Source organism: Mobula hypostoma, chromosome 16 (assembly GCF_963921235.1).
Source record: "Mobula hypostoma chromosome 16, sMobHyp1.1, whole genome shotgun sequence".
Taxonomy (NCBI): domain Eukaryota; kingdom Metazoa; phylum Chordata; class Chondrichthyes; order Myliobatiformes; family Myliobatidae; genus Mobula; species Mobula hypostoma.
Window position 1 is genome coordinate 65458315 of NC_086112.1, and position 15766 is coordinate 65474080.

General features: G+C 43.5%; 1 protein-coding gene across 2 annotated transcripts in view; it reads left to right on the plus strand.

The window, feature by feature from the left end:
- The first annotated feature begins 7084 nt into the window (after positions 1 to 7084).
- melk (maternal embryonic leucine zipper kinase) overlaps positions 7085 to 15766 on the plus strand; it is a 95597-nt gene continuing 86915 nt past the window's right edge. The window contains exon 1 of one of the 2 annotated variants that reach the window (XM_063069221.1): positions 7085 to 7220. The gene's annotated coding sequence lies outside the window, so the exon portion shown is untranslated. The remainder of the gene's footprint in view (positions 7221 to 15766) is intronic. The other variant, XM_063069220.1, reaches the window with a different exon arrangement.

Consider the following 15766-nt stretch of genomic DNA (forward strand, 5'->3'; position numbering starts at 1 on the left):
AAACTGCACTCCCTGGCAAATTTAGACATAGCTGTACCACCATGGTCTTCTACTAAGGCTATTCTGGCTTTTCATGGTGTACAAGTTCCCCATGACCACTGTAGAAGGCATCAAGAGCAAAGTCAACAAGCACCCGCAGCGGTGGCCGGGAATCCCCCCCAAGTTTTTCTTCAGTCGAGCTCTATGTTAGATTAGGCCAGCTACAGCTCCTGTTGTCATCAGTAGTGATGGAGTTCAAGGTGGCAAACTGTAGAGTTGTGTTAACACTGAGGGGCTCCAATGACAAGCTAATGAATCAAGCAGGCGTCACAATGAGGTTGGGCCACCACTGTAGCCATAGACCAGGCAGTGAGCTCCCTGCAATTGAGAGACATCATTAGCAAACCATTATTGGGAAGGCAAGGCCTTGGCTCTGCACGCTACCAACATGGGGGAGTGCAAGGGCAAAAGATAAGCGTGTGACATGGTCCAAGCAGAGGAACAAAAACATTGAGGATGAAAGGGCGGGTATCAAAAGCAGTGGACTTGGGGTCGCAGGGCGCCTGGAAGAAATGGAATCTTCCCAAGCGCAAGATCACTTGGGCAGAGCTTTGGAAACTGGAGCCCTTCCGCACTTCTTTCCTCCTGCGGTCTGTATGTGACACTCTCCCTTCACCATCACAGCTGCATACATGGGGGCTGAGAGAGGACCCTAACTGCAAGCTTCATGGTCAGTGGGGTTCACCAGCAGACATGCTGTCAAGGTGCAAAACAGCTTTAACACGAGGGCGGTATAGGTGGCACCACGACAAGGTCCTGCTGTCCCTTGCTGACACACTCAAGAGGCAGAGGTGAAAAAAGAGACCAGCTGGCAGAGGGACAATCAGGGCAGTCGTTTTCATCAAGGAGAGGGCCATGCCAGTCATATCAAAGAGACCTAAATCCAATCTGCTGCAAACTGCCAAATAATGGGAAGTGAGGGTTGATTTGGTGAGGAAGCTGCAGTTCCCAGAGGTGGTGCAAACCACACTTCAACCAGACTTCATACTGTGGTCCACCAAAGAGCTCACAGTGCCATGGGAGGAAGGATATGAGGTGGCTCACATAGAAACATAGAAACATAGAAAATATGTGCAGGAGTAGGCCATTCACCCATTCGAGCCTGCACCGCCATTCAGTATGATCATGGCTGATCATCCAACTCAAAACCCTGTACCAGCCTTCCCTCCATACCCCCGATCCCTTTAGCCACAAGGGCCATATCTAACTCCCTCTTAAATATAGCTAATGAACTGGCCTCAACTGCTTCCTGTGGCAGAGAATTCCACAGATTCACCACTCTGTGTGAAGAAGTTTTTCCTCATCTCGGTCCTAAAAGGCTTCCCCTTTATCCTGAAACTGTGGCCCCTCGTTCTGGACTTCCCCAACATTGGGAACAATCTTCCTGCATCTAGCCTGTCCAATCTCTTTAGAATTTTATATGTTTCAATAAGATCCCCCAGTCAATCTTCTAAATTCCAGCGAGTATAAGCCTAGTCGATCCAATCTTTCATCATATGAAAGTCCTGCCATCCCAGGAATCAATCTGGTGAACCTTTTTGTACTCCCTCTATGACAAGAATGTCTTTCCTCAGATTAGGGGACCAAAACTGCACACAATACTCCAGGTGTGGTCTCACCAAGGTCTTGTACAACTGCAGTAGTACCTCCCTGCTCCTGTACTCGAATCCTCTCGCTATAAATGCCAGCATACCGTTCGCCTTTTTTACCGCCTGCTGTACCTGCATGCCCACTTTCAATGACTGGTGTATAATGACACCCAGGTCTCGTTGCACCTCCCATTTTCCTAATCGGCCACCATTCAGATAATAATCTGTTTTCCTGTTTTTGCCACCAAAGTGGATAACCTCACATTTATCCACATTAAATTGCATCTGCCATGAATTTGCCCACTCACCTAACCTATCCAAGTCACCCTGCATCCTCTTAGCATCCACCTCACAGCTAACACTGCCGCCCAGCTTCGTGTCATCCGCAAACTTGGAGATGCTGCATTTAATTCCCTCGTCTAAGTCATTTATATATATAGGAATGCAGGGACAAAGGATAGCAGACGCGGCTAGTCCCAGTGGAGACCGGCTGTAGAGGATTCCTGGCAAGGTCAGCATGGAGGTTGCTGTCTGCTCTGGGCCTTGATGAAAAGAGCAAGAACCAAGCAACTCGCAGGATGCGGTGGCTGGGGTGGGGGGGGGTGCGGAAGCGGTTGTGGGGAAAGCAGGAAGAGCCTCTTGCTGGATATAGAGCAGGCGAGAGGAGTTGAGCTGGAAGTCAGGGACAAATGGACATGACTTGGCCACCACTGTTGTCCTGCCAACTGGAGAGTGTATTGGTTAAGGGTTGAAACAGTCTATGAAGGTTGGGCACCTCCTGATAACATCTGCCCCTGGCCAAAGGCTACGGTTATCTCATCAAGTAGCTGAAGAGCGCACCCTGGTGTATGATACAAGGAAACTGGAACTAGAGCTGGATGACCTACAGCTCATTTGGGGGAATGAGGAGGTGTTAGACAGGAGCTCGGGGAGGTTGTAACACCAAAATTGCTGGAGGCAGATAGCTGGGTGACTGTCAAGAGAGGGAAAGGGAACAGACAGAAAGTGCAAAATAGCCCTGTGGCCACTTTCCTCAATACCAAGTACATAGCTTTGGATTCTGTTGGGTGGAAGACGTATCAGAGGGAACCTCAACAACGAGTCTGGCTCTGTGGATCTGAATACAAGGGGGGAGAAGAGGAGAGAGTTAGTGATATGGGATTCAATGGATAGGGGAACAAACATGTGAAAAAGTCTCCTGGACGGTATGTTGCTTCCCAAGTGCCATGGTCAGAGATGTCTCAATCGGGTCCATAGCATTTTTAAGGGGGCGGGTGAGCAGCCAGAAATCATGGTACATATTGGCATCAATGACAAGTAGGAAAAGGAATGAGGTTGTGAAGAGAGGATATAAGGGGCTAGGTAGGAAGCTAAAAAGCAGGACTTCAAGGGTAGTAATCTCTGGATTGCTGCCTATGCTATACACCATAAGAATAGGGTGATATGGCAGTTGAATGTGTGTCTGAAGAATCGGTGCAGGGGCAGGGTGTTAGGTTTGTGGATCATTGGGATCTCTTCTGGGGGAGGTACGACCTGTACAAAAGGGACAGATTACATCTGAACTTGAGGGGAACCAATAACTTGCAGGTAGAGTTCTAAAGCAGTTGGGAAAGGTTTAAACTAGTTTGGCAGGTGGATGGAAACCAGACTGAAAGGTCAGAGGATGGGGCAGTTGATATAAAGGTAGATGCAGTGTGTATAGAGTGTGAGGAAGGATAGGCAGTGGACAGGGAATTATTGCAGTCAGTTGGATGTATTGAATTGAATATTTAAATGCAAAAAGTATCAAGAGCAAGATTGATGAACATGATGATCCTATCAAGGAGCACAGAAGGTGTACCTGTTTGGGTTACCTGGGGAAATCGGTAGTAGCAGAACATTACATTCGCAATGGCCACAGGATTGACTTCAGCGGCACAAAACTACTGTGCAGTGCAAATTGGTTTTGGGATCACCTGGTGAAGGAAGCCATTGAAATAAAACTGGAGGAAAAGAATTTTAACAAGATGAAGGTCTCGCTCTATGTGAGAACTGGAATGAAATTGTAAGCAAAGTAGGACACTGGAACACCTGATTGGATGAGGACTAACCAATCATGAGGGACTATATACCACTGGACTAGACATGCCTAGGCATCATCCCTGATGAAGATGACAGAGTTTGGCATCAAAGTGTCAGTTAAAATCAATACCTGTACCCCTTCATTGGCTATATTTAAGAGGGAGTTAGATATGGCCCTTGTGGCTAAAGGGATCAGGGGATATGGAGAGAAGGCAGGTACAGGGTTCAGAGTTGGATGATCAGCCATGATCATACTGAATGGCGGTGCAGGCTCGAAGGGCCGAATGGCCTACGCCTGCACCTATTTTCTATGTTTCTATATCTGGAAGCCCAAGAAGAGTTTATTAATCACCACTCTATGGGGAGTATTCTATAGGCCTTGCTATAGCAACAGAGACATGGAGGAGCATATGGTGGTAGGGGGAGGGGGGAGCAGATCTTGGAAAAGTGCAAAAATAACCAGGTTGTTGTCATGGGTGACTTCATTTTCTCTAATCATGACTGTCAGCTTCTCAGTGCAAAAGGTTGAGATAGGGTAGAATTTGTTAGGTATGTCCAGGAAGGATTCCTGACACAGTATGTACCAGGCTGACTAGAGGAGACGCCACACTGGGGCGAGGCAATGAACTAGGTTAGGTGACACATCTCTTGGTAGGTGAGCATTTTGGAGACAGCGACCACAGCACTTTGACCTTTACTTTGGAGACAGGGATAGGAGCTGACAGTATAGGAAAGTACTGAATTCATGTAGGGCGTATTATGATGCTATCAGGCTGAAACCTGACAGCGTGCATTGGAAAGATGCACTCAGGGAAATGCACAATGGAAATGTGGAATAAGGTTGGAAATGGAAATGGAGCATATGAAGATTATAAAGAAGCCAGAAAAGAACTAAAGCATGGAATTAGGAAAGCTGGGAGAGGCCATGAAAAGTCCATGGTAAGTAGGATTAAAGTGAAGCCCAAGGCATTCTGTACATACATCAAGAGCAGGAAGATAACTATGGTAGGACCATTCAAGGATAAAGAGGGGAACATCTGCTTGGATGTGGAGAATATGCATAAAGTACTTAATGAGTACTTCACTTCAGTATTTACCAAGGAAAAAGGTATGGAGGACCAGGAGAATGGTGCTGAGTGTATACATATGTAAGGGTGTTTAGAGCTCAAGGAGGAGGAGGTGTTGGGTCTCCAAAGGTGGATAAATCCCCAGGGCCTGATGGGATTTACCCTAGGTTATTGAGGGAGGCACAAGATGAGTTTGCTGGGACCTTGAACACTATCTTCATGTCCTCTCTGGGCACAGGCAAGGTCCCAGAGGACTGGCAAATGGCTGAAGTTGTACTTCTACTTAAGAAGAGAGCAAGGTAAAATCCTGAGAACTATAGACCAGTGAGTCTCACGTCAGTTGTAGGGAACTTGCTGGAGAAAGTCCTTAAGGATAGGATATTTGAGCATTTGGAAATCCACGGCATAATTAAGGAGAGCCATCATGAGTTTGTGTGTGGTAGGTCATTCCTGAGTTTTTTGACAAGGTAATGAGAGAGATTGATGGATGTAGAGCAATAGATGTCTACATGGATTTTCGTAAGGCATCTGACAAAGTCCCTCATAGAGGGCTAATTCAGAAGATCAGGATGCAAGAGGTCTGCAGCAAATTGGCTGTTTGGATTCAGAACTGCTGTGATGTATAGCAGTAGTTGTATTGTACAGTAGATAAGTTGAGATGCATTCTGTATAGAGTTGGAGTTTCTAGCTTGGTTCTTGGTTCTTGATTCTCCAGAATATTCCGCATGGAATTTAAACTGGAGGTGGCGGAGGGTGGGCTTAAGGAGATTTTTGAAGAAGAAGAGCTGCCTTAAATTTAATTGGGTTTGGTTGTGTGACTGTGTTAGGATTAAGATTATTCCATGCTTTAATTGTGCAGGAGAAAAATGAATTGCTGTACACATCTGACTTGGTAGTTAGTATTTCAAATTGAGTTGAGTGCCCTCGTCTGCTCCTAATAGGTTTGGGTTTGATGCGGGATGGGTAGTCTATGTCGAGTTGACCATCTAACATTTTGTAAAAACAGGTCAGGCGGTGTGCTCCACGTCCATCTTGGAGAGAGTTCCACTGTAATGTAAAAGTTGAGTAACACTTGCTTCTCTCTCATAGGTATTTGTGACAAATCCAGCTGCCTGTCTTTGGGCTCGCTCGATGGAAGTAGTGTTTTTGTTTGTGTATGGGTCCCATGCAGCAACTGCATATTCCAAATGTGGCCTAACGATGGTGAGGTACAACTTCTCCTTAACTGAAGCTGAACAATGATGAAAATTATGAATCAAAAAAATTTAGGACTCCTGTTGCATGATGCGTCTGACTATTCCAGCGTAGATCATTCTGGATTTTGATACCAATTTACTTGAATATGTTCGGTTTCTTCAAGGGTGACACCTAGGATCTTATATGATGTTTTACCTGGTTTTCTCTTCTTGGTGACACGCATGGTTTCACATTTGGAAGGATTGAACTGCACGCCCCATTGTTGAGCCCACTCAACCATACTATCAGGGAGCTAAGCAGGGAGGAGTGTTTTGTATTTAATATTTCAGTAATATTTGAGTAATATTGTAAATACATAATTTGATAAAACATTCTTTGTTGTGTATATAATTTATTACAGGTTATACGTACCTTAAAGGTACGTGAATAGCATGTCTTACGTCATCACTTTAGTGAGCCTCACTCAAGTACACGTTATCCTGGGCTCCCGTGTTTTGCTTTCGATTAATTTCTTGAGTTTCATAACAAAAGTTGAAAAGTTTAAGGGGAACGCGAGAGGGAACTTCAAGTAGAGGGTAGTGAGAGGGCTGAACGAGCTGCCTCGAGTTAAGAGGTGGGCGCGGGTTCAATTTCAACATTTCAGAGAAGCTTGGAACCGTATACGAATGGGAGGGCTTTGATCCGGGGGCAGTCCGAGGGGAATAGGCAGATTAATAGTTCGGCAATATTTGGCTGAGGTGCCTATTCCTGTACTGTAGAGTTCTGTGATTGTTACTCTCTTACCCCTAATCTTTCTCTTCTATTTTCGGTAAATTATGAAATGCGAGGTAAAAACTGCAGTGCAGTCGGCTAAACTGTTTCTACGTGAGAAAGAACAGGGAAGCCGTGGTAAGTCATCAGCAGGAAATCAGAACGAGGAAGAGAGGAAATTATGCCTCTACCTGCCGCTCCACTGGGGCTCGCGTCTGTTCAATGGCTTTGCGCAGCTCACCACCAAAGACCGAACCGACGGTCAGCGAGCCGAGCCGAGCCGAGCCGAGCGGAGCCGGCCCGGCCCGACCCGAGCCGAGCCCTCCAGCAACGCCCGAACTCCCCGAGTGTACACCGGCCCGCATCTGATTGGCCCGTCGGGCTCGGACAGGAAGTTGTGTTTGAAGGAGGGAAATTTGATCGTTGGGCTCGAACTGATTTTAAAAATAAAGCGAGTTGGCGGACCGAGTCCCAGCTCAGGACGGGACACGGGAGATCCGACTTCTGCCGAAACAAGGTAGGGGCCGCCGCAGGAGAACTTAGACCTATCTTGTCTCTCGGTTCTTTTGTGGACCGGGGCACATTTCCAATAAAAACGGTCGTTGATTGAAAACATTAACCCTGTTCCCCCGTAGCTTTTTTGCGTGACTTGAATGTTTTCAGTATTTTTTAATTCAAATTTTCAACACGTGCAGTTTTGTTTTGTCTTTTCGATTACCGTACTTGGGCTTGCTCTCACCCAAACTTTAAATTGGCCGAAGGAAACATTTATTATTTGGAGGTCACAGATAAAGGTGTCTGAAAAAACTCCTTCCAATTATGTAACGGTTTTCCTTGAAGTAACTTCATAATCAATTGGTTTCTTTGGAGTATTGTCACTCTAGTCTTTATAGTGACTTCCGTTTGTTACAGCGATTAACTGATGATAAAATACCGGGAATTTTCACTACTAACGTTGGAATCTCGTGTGACTAAAGGGGAGGATGGGAAAAATGCTGGTCTGATGGCCCAGATTTTGCTGAACGAGCTTGTTCGCTCTTGTAGCTTGCAATTCCCCCATAAGCTCTATACTGAATAATCAGGTGCTTTTCCATAAGGTTACCTGTTACTCTTTGAACTACCAATGACGAAAAGACTTTTCTGCTTGGCCCTTCATTTCAAGAATCTAATATAGTGAAATTTATTTGAACGCCCTCCTGCATATGAATATCCCTTTTTATCCATAAGGGTACACGGAACATTGTATGGTCTTTTGGTTACTTCATGTAGCATTCTCTTTACAATAAAGGCTATAATTCCATTTGCTTTCCCAATTAATTGTACTTCAACTTTATTTCCTATCCTTCATGTTGGTCTTTGATCTCTTCACAACTTATTTTCTCATTTAAAACGAACTTGACTATAAAACATTCAGTTAGAATGTTTAGAAATTTAAATATTGAAAAGGAAATGACTAAAACATGACTGACTGCAAGAAAGTGCAGAGTTGTGGATACAGCTCAGCACATCATGGAAACCAATCTCCCTTCCATTGACTTGATGTACTCTTCTTGCTGCCCGTGTAAAGTAGCCAATACAAGTAAAAGACTCAACCCACCCTGCACATTCTCAGTTCTTCTCCTCTTTCCCCCCCCCCACCCCATTGGACAGAAGATACAAAAACCTGAAAGCTCTAGGACAGCTTTTATCCCACTGTTATAAGCCTACTAAATCGTTCACTTGGATGGACTTTTGACCTCATAATCTATTTTATGACTTTGCACTTTATTGTCAACCTGCACTGTACTTCCTCGGTAACACTTTGCCTGGAGGACCCACACCATCAAGTTCAGGAACAGTTATTACTCCTCAACCAATAGGCTCTTGAACCAGGGGAGATAATTCACTCATCTTCACTTGCCCCAACACTGAAATATTCCCACAACTTATGCACTCACTTTCAAGGACCCTTGAAGGTCCTTATTTATTTCCTTATTTGTTTATTATCATTTGTTATGTTTGCATAGTTGGTCTTTTGTACATTAGTTGCTTGTCTTCCATTGATTCTGTTGTATTTTTTGGCTTTATTGCCCCCAGGAAAACAAATCTCAGGGTTGTTTATGGTGACATGTATGTATTTCACTAATAAATTTACTTTGAATTTCATTTTGCATGCTGTTATTTTACCTTGTACTATGTCATGTCAACACACTCCATAATGAATTCATCTGTATGCAAGACAAGCTATTCACTACGTATGTACTTCAATACTTGTGACAGTAATAAACCAATTTACCAGTGGTTATTTTAATAATGAAAGGAAAAACGGCATGCAGAATATTGGATAAGCTTCTTTAAATGAATAGGCGCGAATTGGGGGAAATCAGGTCACCATTAGTTCTGATATGAGCCTGGCTGTTGACCAAATTTAATTGGTCCTATGTGTCAAATTATCAATAAAACTATGGGTTTGGGTTAGGTTTGGATTGGCTTAGCTTTTTTGAAAAAAAAAATTATACCCTGGCAAACTTGTACACTAGAGCATGCTCTAGGATTTTTCCAAGTGTATGTTCCAGAGCAGAGAGGGCAGGTGAGGGGGAAAGTGTGTGTGGGGTGGTGGAGGAGGGGTGACAAAATAAGATGCAGGGAAGGAATAGGTGGAAGTGGTAAAGGGCTGAAAAAGGAGGAATCTAACATGGGAGGACAGTGGGCCATGGAAGAAAGGGAAGGAGGAGTGGAACCAGAGGATGCCTCCCCTAACCATGCACCTTCCCCCTCATCTGTTCGCACCTATCATCTGCTTGCTTCTACTCCATCCCCTCCTCCCACCTTATTATAGCTTCTGCCCACTTCCTTTCTACTCCTGATAAATGGTCTCATCCTGAAACGTTGTGGTTTATTTTCCTCCATTGATGCAGCCAAATTTCTTAAATTCCTCCAACATAAACATGAGGAATACTGCAGATGCTGGAAATTCAAGCAACACACATTTTGTGTTTCTGAATGACATATTAGCCTTTATTGCAAATTCGCTGGAGTTTATAAATTGAGAAGTTTTGTTACAATTATACAGGGAGTTGGTGAGCCCATATCTGGAGTACTGCACTCAGTTTTGGTCTCCTATGAAAGCATTGGTAGCCGTCCAAAGGTGATTTATCAGGCTAATTCCCTTCATTCAGGATTGTCCCTTCAAGAGGATAAACAGGTTTGGTTTATAAAATTAGCAGTGTTGAAGAATGAGATATGATCTTATTTGAAGCACAAAGAAGATGTTGAAATACGTTGACTGTACCTCTTCCATAGATGCTGCCTGGCCTGCTGCGTTCCACCAGCATTTTGTGTGTATTGCTTGAAGTTCCAGCATCTGCAGATTTCCTCGTGTTTGCGTTGAAATATTTTCACCTGTTGGAAGATGTCACATGAAGGGGCATGCCTTCAAGATAAGGGGCCAGCATTTTAAAAAAGAGGCATGTAAAAATTTTCTTCTAGTAGAGAGTTGAGTCTCTGCAATTCTTTGACCCAAAGTATTGTGGAGACTAGATCATTAGTGTTTAATGTGGAGGTAAGGAAGAATTCTGAAGATAGTACACTATGGAATTCTGACATGGAGGAGGAGTAGATCAGCCGTAAATATACTGAATAGTGGGGCAGACTTCAAGGCTCCTACTTTCCTGTGTTCAAAATATTTCATGGTATTGAATTACTAAGACATAATCTAGCCATGTGTCATCTTGCCATGCAAAATCACAGTGATGTAGGACACGATTACAATTTGATCTGAAAGTAATCTAGTTTCATATTAGATGTCTTCAGGCAATGAAAGGAGCCAGAGTATAGGCAAAATTTTCTCCAGTTCTTTTTCTGCTTCCCATTTTCTCTGCCTTGTTGCAAAGCCAAGGATTTTGTTTTTTTGTTTTGAAGTTCATTCCTTGAGCCTCCACCTTTTCTTAAATATGGAGATTATGTTGTTCAAGATTTACAGCAATGGATGTGGTTTCACTGGGCCGCCTTTGAAAATGTGTAATTACTTCAGATTGCAGCAATGGTCTATCTTGAGGTCTCCAAATATTTTACCAAATGGACATTAACAAACTTGGAAGAGTCATCCTCTGAAAACATCGGTGAGATTGAAGTGCTTGCTTCTCACAAGTTAAGTGGCCAATGTATCAGAGTTTTGTTTTGAATTCAGCAGTGTAGACTCTTGCCTGCACATGATCATAATACCAACATGATTTAGGATTTGATGTGGCAGTTCTTGCCTGTGAAAGGGTCTGTTCACAAATGAGCATATCTGCAAACACAGCAGTGAACTTCTGCACAATTTTTGTCATACTGGTCACTTGAGACTGAGATGCTCTGTTGGCTGGAGTTGACCATGAGATGTTGCATCCCAGCTGTCTACATGAGATGCATACCAGTACGCAAGCTAGGACAGTCTGGTACGTAGAGCAATCTGTTGCCCAAGCAGCAGGCTCACCCTCTCCATGGAGCTGATAAATCCAAAGGAATGGCAGAAACTAATACAGTTTGGAACCGTTGGTATCGCAGGAGTTGCCAGTTGGTGTTGAATTCTATATAGGACTGTCTTAGGGACTCCAGCTCCAGATACTTCCTCCGGGTTTACTCCTGAAGCCTTCCCCGTGAGTGTGTATAGCTGTAAAGCAACAGAGGTTTGAGTTTCCCTTCTAGGTGAGCTGCCAGCCATAGCTGATGAGCCTCATTTGTTCAAAACAACTGGTTTTAAGGCTCCAGTAACCTGCTTTTGCATCTTCTCCTGTCAGTAGAAACAGTTCTGCTGGGCTCAGTAACTAAGCCCCACATGAAGACCAGGAGCCTGACTTGGTTATCAGGGGCTACTTGAGAAGCACGCTACTAGACACATTTTATAGGTAATGGAAGATTATCCCTACTACCTCCTCTGGCTATAACTACCACTTGAGAGATGCTTGTATAAAGCGGTTACATCATTATACTTGCCTTACAAAACATTGTTTATCTAGTGATCAGTGAACACCATTGCAGAGATTTGAGTGTTGAAACAACTCTGACAGCAAAGAGATTTTCAAAAAGTCAAATGCTGGTATTCTGTTAGTGGAAGCATTAGAATCTCTGAGTGATTGTAATTTAATGCCCTGAATGTGTCATTCTTTCCTAAATCTGTGTCCATCTCTCCACAGAAGTTGATTGGAGATACTGCCAGAAGTTTATCCCTACCACAGCTCTGAAATGTCTCCAACAATAAAATACAAATAATTATATTCTCCCAATATTATTGTGAGAAATTATCTCTCCAACATGTCTATGCAATTTATAATTTATGAAAGATGCACAACAAGATGAATCACAGCAAACACCAAAATATTTATATTTGGAAGTGACAAGATGAATGAAGGTTTCAAGTCTGACACAAGGAAAGCAGTCACAATTTGGAATTGGATAAATTGTATTTTTCCTAAGATTAGGCATAAAATTAGCAAATGGCTGCAGAGTACTGAAGGATGATGGAACATTATCAATTGTGTGCAGAAACCAATTGCATATCTGTAGATAACATAATTGAAGGCTGCTGTGAAGATAAGGAAAGGGTGGAGGCAAAGTGGGGCTTGAAATTCCAAAAGTGTAATGTGAAAGGCTGAGGAGGTCTCTATTTTGTAATAATGAGACAGGTTAAGTGAAACATGGGATGATACCAAAGCAACACCCACAAAATGCTGGAGGAGCTCAACACATCAGGCAGCATCTACGAAAGTGAATAAGCAATCAACATTTTAGGCGGATACTTTCATCAGGACTGGAAAGGAAGGGGGAAGATGCAGCATAAGAGGTGGGGGGAGGGGAAATGAGGACAAGCTTGAAGGTGAAAGGTGAAGCCAGATGGGTGGGAAAGGTAAAGGGCTGAAGGAGGAGGAATTTGATAGAGGAGAGTGGATCATGGAAGAGGGGGAAGGAAGATGGACACCAGGAGGACATGATACCACTTTTGTTCTGTATTTTCTTCCCGCTTGCTTTCTAAGTGCTTCCCATATCCCTCTGATTTTGCTGTTGCATAAATGGCTCAGTCTTTTATTTGTTGAATACAGGTTTCCCCTACCACCCGAAGGTAGAGCTTTCCTATGAAATGGTTCAAAAGCCGGAATGTCATAAAGCGAAGAAGCAATTACCATTTATTTATATGGGAAAATTTTGTGAGTGTTCGCAGACCCAAAAATTACCTACCAAATCATGCCAAATAACAGATAAAACCTAAAATAACAGTAACATATAGTAAAACCAGGAATGATATGATAAATACACAGCTTATACAAAGTAGAAATACTTTTCCACAATCATTGCCTGAACTGTTCTCCGTAGCGAAAATCTCACGCAAGCGCTCTCCAGTAACCTTTAAGCTATGAAGCTGCCAAATCATACCAAATAACACATAAAAATACACAGCTGATGTACAGTAGAAATAACGTATGTACAGTGTAGTATCACTTACCGGAATTGGGAAAGCATGGAGCACACTGATGGTGGTGTGTTAGACTGAGTCGTCAGAGTTTAGGTGGTGCAGTGCCCCCACCCTCCGGGCAGCGAACAGATACCAATTCGCGGAGAACGCAGCGGTAGCTGGGAGGCACCTAGCACATCTTTAAGAAAAAAGCCGAAATAAACAAGCTAATTAATTAGATGTCGCCCGGCACATAATTGTCGGGCGACACCTAATTAATTAGCTTGTTTATTTTGGCTTTTTTTAAAAAGATGTGCTGGGTGCCTCCTGGCTACCGCTGCATTCTCCGCGAATCGGTATCTGTCTGCGGCCTGGGTGTTGGGGTGGTGGGACACTGAGGTGTCATCTTGTCATCGTCTGTTTCCATTAGAGCAGGCAGCTAATCTTCTCCTATGACTGCCCGCCTCGATGTCGAAGGTTGAGTTTCGTCGTCTGCTGTGGCTGATGTGGAAGGCTTGCTTGATTGCTGAGCCTCGCGCATTTTTCTATCATACAGTTCTTTGTAAGCACTCAAACCATCCTCCAAATATCCCCTAAACCGACATACCCTTTCAAAATTAAGGTCGTACTTTATCATTACTCATTCAGTTTCGATTGTTATCCTTTCCTCTTCCAATTGCATTAGCTCTTCATCTGTCAGTTCTTGGTCATGGGATGTCAAAACCTCTTCAACATCATCTTCGTCAGCTTCCACAAGCCAAACTCACGTTGTCCTTACTTCGTTCACCACGATCAAAATGCTTAATTATATCTAGTTTTACACTAAGTGTAACACCCTTACGAGCTCTTTCAGGCTTTTCCGATCCCATAGAACTCATCTTGCAAACGGCTGCTCACAGGCACGTGTTTAAGCAATGCCGGCGAGAATGCAGTTCCAAATCCGGGGGAGAGTGAGTGCTCGGGGCAGGCGCTGCTTTTTTTTTTCGCGCACTGCCTTTTTTCGTAACAGTAGAATCACCTTCTGTTCGCGAAAACAGGGTAGTAATGTAGTTCTTTCGTAACAGTGAGGTTTCGTAAAGCGAATGTTCGAAAAGCGGGGGACACCTGTATAATTAGTCCATACATTTGTACCTGGTAATCATTTTTATTATTTGCACTAAGTATGCATGAGAAATTGCTATACAGTTGGCATTTTTCATCCTTTTATTTTGAATACAACATGCATTTCCTCCACAGTATCTAGTAAATCTATTGTCATAGCTGCCTTTTCCCAAATTTCCTGTTTATTGCATATTTTCTGAATTCCAGGATAAATGCACTTCTCTCCTAATACAGAAATGCATTGCTTGGTCCATACAGTACAACAGTCACCCAAATTCAATGAAATAGTTTAAAATGCATTTGCTTACCCTATTCTTGTATCTCTTCAGCAATATTCCTTAATACAAACTGATTTTGAATATTAATGTAATTTTTGGCCTGTCGAGTAAACCTGGAAAGAGAATTCTAAATCCTTGTAATTCTAATCGCAAAGAAATTTCTCCTGTCTACTATTCTCTTCCTATCGCATCCGGGATTTTCATTCTGATCTCCATTATGTTATCCGGAATATCATGCCAAAAACAGGGAGTAAATTGTTTACTTTTTGAAGGGATTCTTACGGGTACATTGCCAAGTTGCTGACGAATAAATCCATTAGAGTTTCTACGAACTTGTGTTCAATTTTACAAACGTTAAGGATGACCTCCAAGTGCATCACTGAGGGGAATGCTACACATCTGAAGGGACTGTCTGAAAATTGAATCATTATTAGATTAGATTATGAACACACGCAATCCTCTTTTATTGTCAATTAGTAATGCACGCATTAAGAAATGATGCAATGTTCCTCTGGTGTGATATCACAGAAACACAAGACAGACCAAGACTGAAAAACTGACAAAAACCACATAATCATAATATATAGTTACAACAGTGCAAGCAATACCGTAACTTGATGAAGAACAGGCCATGGGCACAGTAAAAAAAAAAGTTCAAAGTCTCCTGAAAGTCCCATGATCTCACGCAGACGGTAGAAGGAAGAAAACTCTCCCTGCCATGCTTCCAGCTCCGCAAACTTGCCAATGCAGCATCCTGGAAGCACCCGACCACAATCCGACTCTGAGTCGTCCGAAAACTTTGAGCCTCCGACACCGAGCACCGAACACCATCTCTGCTGAGCGCTTCCACCCTAACCCCGGCCGCCAGCAACAGGCAAAGCTGAGGATTTCGGGCCTACCCTCCGGAGATTCTCAATCCACACAGTAGCAGCGGCAGCAAACCGGGCAGTTCAGAAGTTTCAACAGATGTTCCTCCGTGCTTCTCACGACTGTCTCCATCAAATCAGAATTGTGTACGGCCCCCTATTTAACAAATACGATATCATTTCACAGGAGAGGCTGCGCGCGCTGCATCGCGCCGCTATCTTCTCCTCCCACATGGAAGAAAGCCATGTGCCCTATGAAATCTGCGAGATACCGTTCCCCTTGTGGTTATCTTTCTCAGAATTTTATACATTTCAAGAACAAATAACTCCAATTTGGCTAATCATTCTGGAAAAACTAAAATCTCTGACCCTGGCAACACCCTCTGGACCTCTGTACCTTTCCCTTTGC